General features: G+C 40.8%; 1 pseudogene; it reads left to right on the top strand.

Moving 5' to 3' along the window:
- The first annotated feature begins 784 nt into the window (after positions 1 to 784).
- On the top strand, positions 785 to 1,563 carry LOC103221335 (calcium-regulated heat-stable protein 1 pseudogene; annotated as a pseudogene).
- The last annotated feature ends 1,776 nt before the right edge of the window (positions 1,564 to 3,339 follow it).

The following is a 3,339-nucleotide window of genomic DNA, read 5'->3' on the forward strand; positions in this document are numbered from 1 at the left end:
TACCACCAACGGTGTAAAAGTGTTCCTGTTTCTCCACAAATATCCAAATATCACGTTTTCTTTATCCACTCATTGGTTGGCGGGCCCTTAGGTTGGTTCCAGATCTTTGCAATTGTAAATTATGCTGCAATAAACATACATATACTTGCGTCTCTTTAATATAATAACTTCTTTTCCTTTAGGTAGATACGTAGATACCCAGTAGTGGGATTGCTGGAACAAATGGTAGATCTACTTTTAGTTCTTTAAGAAATCTGTAAACTGTTTTCCGTAGAGGTTGTACTAATTCACATTCCCACAAGCAGCGTATAAGCCTTCCCTTTTCACCACATGCACACCGACACCTATTGTTTTTTCACTTTTTAATAATGGTCATTCTGACTAGGGTAAGGAGATAGTTCACTGTAATTTTAATTTGCATTTCCCTGATGATTAGTGATGTTGAGATTTTTTTTCATGTTTCTTGGCCATTTGTATGTTTTCTTTTGAGAAATGTCTATTCATGTCATCTGCCCATTTTGGATGGAATTATTGCATTTTTTTCTTGCTGATTTATTTGAATCAAATTTGTTTGAGATTCTTGTGGATTTTGAATACTAGCCCTTTGCCATATGCATAGTTTGCAAATATTTTCTCCATTCTGTGGGTTATCTCTTTACTCTGCCGATAATCTCTTTTGCTGTGCAGAAGCTTTTTAGTTTAAATAGGTCTCATTTGTTTATTTTTGTTTTTGTTGTATTTACTTTTGGGGATTTAGTCATAAATTATTTGTCTAGGTCAGTGTCTAAAAGAGTTTTTCGAGTCCGAGCGAAGCAACTGGCGGAGCAGAACGGATCGCGAGGTCAGCCATGTCATCTGAGCCTCCCCCACCACCACAGCCCCCTACCCATCAAGCTTCAGTCGGGCTGCTGGACACCCCTCGGACCCGCGGGCGCTCACCTTCCCCTCTGCGGGGCAACGTGGTCCCAAGCCCACTGCCCACTCGCCGGACGAGGACCTTCTCAGCGCCGGTGCGGGCTTCACAGGGCCCCGTCTACAAAGGAGTCTGCAAATGCTTCTGCCGATCCAAGGGCCACGGCTTCATTACCCCAGCTGATAGTGGCCCCGACATCTTCCTGGACATCTCTGATGTGGAAGGGGAGTATGTCCCAGTGGAAGGCGACGAGGTCACCTATAAGATGTGCTCCATCCCGCCCAAGAATGAGAAGCTGCAGGCTGTGGAGGTCGTTATCACCCACCTGGCACCAGGCACCAAGCATAAGACCTGGTCCGGACATGTCGTCAGTTCCTAGGAGATGCTGGAAGCACCCCTTCTCCTGTGCTTGTGGGAGACTTTGCGGGGAGGCGGCGGCAGACACTGGAGATGACATTCTTCCATACGAGACGGGGCTTCGGCAGGGCATGGTCCCTTTCAAGTATCTCCTGGAGGAAGGGGTGTGGGGGGCAGGCGTGGGGTGTTCCGACCACCAGCACAGCCTCTGACCATCACAGCAACCTCTCACCATCTGAAGTGCATTAAAAGCATTTAAAAAGGAAAAAAAAAAAAAAAAAAAAAAAAAAAAAGAGTTTTTTTGCAAGTTATCTTTTAGAATTTTATGGTTTCAGGTCTTAGGTTTAAGTCTTTGATCTGTCTTTAATTGATTTTTGTGTTAGGTGAGAGATAGGGATCCAGTTTCATTCTTCTACATGTTGCTAGCCAGTTTTCCCAACACTATTAAATAGGGTGTCTTTTCCCCCATTCATGTTTTTGCATGCTTTATTGAAGATCAGTTGGTTTTAAGTATTTGGCTTTATTTCTGGGTTCTCTATTCTGTTCTATTGGTCTACGTGCCTACTTTTATACTAGTACCATGCTATTTTGGTAACTATAGCCTTGTAGCATAATTTGAAGTCTGGTAATGTGGTGTCTCCAGATTTGTTTTTTTTTTTTGTTTAGTATTGTTTTGGCTATGTGGACTCTTTTTTTGGTTCCATAGGAATTTTAGGATTTCTTTTTCTAATTCTGGGAACAATGTTGTTGATATTTTGATGGGAATTGCAGTGAATCTGTAGATTGCTTTGAGCAGTATGGTCATTTTCACAATATTGATTCTCCCAAGCCATGAGCATAGGATGTGCTTCCATTTGTTTTTGCCATCTATGATTTCTTTCAGCAGTGTTTTGTAGTTCTCTTGTATAGATCTTTTACTTCCTTGGTTAAGTATATTTCTAGGTATTTTATTTTTTTTGCAGTTGTTGTAAAGGGGTTGAGTTCTCGATCTGATTCTCAGCTTGGCCGTAGTTGGTGTATAGCAGTACTACTGATTTATGTACATTGATTTTGTAACCTGAGACTTTACTGAATTCATTTATCAAATCTAGGAGTCCTTTGGAGGAGTCTTTAGGATTTTCTAGGTATATGATCATATCATCAGTGAACAGCGATGGTTTTACTTCCTCTTTTTCAATTTTGATGCCTTTTATTTTTTTTACCTTGTCCGATTGCTCTGGCTAGGATTTCCAGTACTATATTGAATAGAAGTGGTGAAAATGAGCATTCCTGTCTTATTCCAGTTCTCAGGGGGAATGCTTTCAACTTTTCCCCATTCAGTATGATGTTGGCTGTGGGTTTGTCATATATGGTTTATTATTTTGAGGTAAGTCCCTTCTATGCCTAGTTTGTGGAGGGTTTTTACCATAAAAGGATGCTTTGATTTTATTGAATGCTTTTTTCTGTATCTATTGAAATAATCATATGGTTTTTGTTTTCAATTCTGTTTATGTGATGTATCACATTTATTGACTTGCATATGTTAAACCATCCCTATATCCCTAGGATGAAACCCACTTGATCATGATGTATTATCTTTTTGATGTACTGTTGGATCCTTTTAGCTAGTATTCTATTGAGGATTTTTGCATCTGTGTTCATCAGAGATATTGACCTGTTTTCCCTTCCTCCCTTCCCATTCTCTCCCCTCCCCTCCTGTCCCCTCCCCTCCCCTCCCGTCCCCTCCCCTCCCCTCCTGTCCCCTCCTCTTCCCTGCTGTCTTCTTTCTCTTTTCCTTTTTCTTTTTTTCTCTTCTTTCTATGTTCTTTCCTGGTTTTGGTATCAAGGGGATACTGGATTCATAGAATGAATTAGGGAGGATTCCCTCTTCCTCAAACTTGTGTAATAGTTTCAGCAGGATTGGTATCAATTCTTCTTTGAATGTCTGATAGAATTCGGCTGTGAATCCATCTGGCCCTGGGATTTTTCTTGTTGAAATTTTTTTTACTACTGATTTAATCTCACTGCTTGTTATTGGTCTATTCAGAGTTTCTGGGGTTTTTTTCCCTGATTTAATCTAGGAGGGTTGT

This window comes from Chlorocebus sabaeus, chromosome 17, assembly GCF_047675955.1.
Source record: "Chlorocebus sabaeus isolate Y175 chromosome 17, mChlSab1.0.hap1, whole genome shotgun sequence".
NCBI classification, from domain to species: Eukaryota; Metazoa; Chordata; class Mammalia; order Primates; family Cercopithecidae; genus Chlorocebus; species Chlorocebus sabaeus.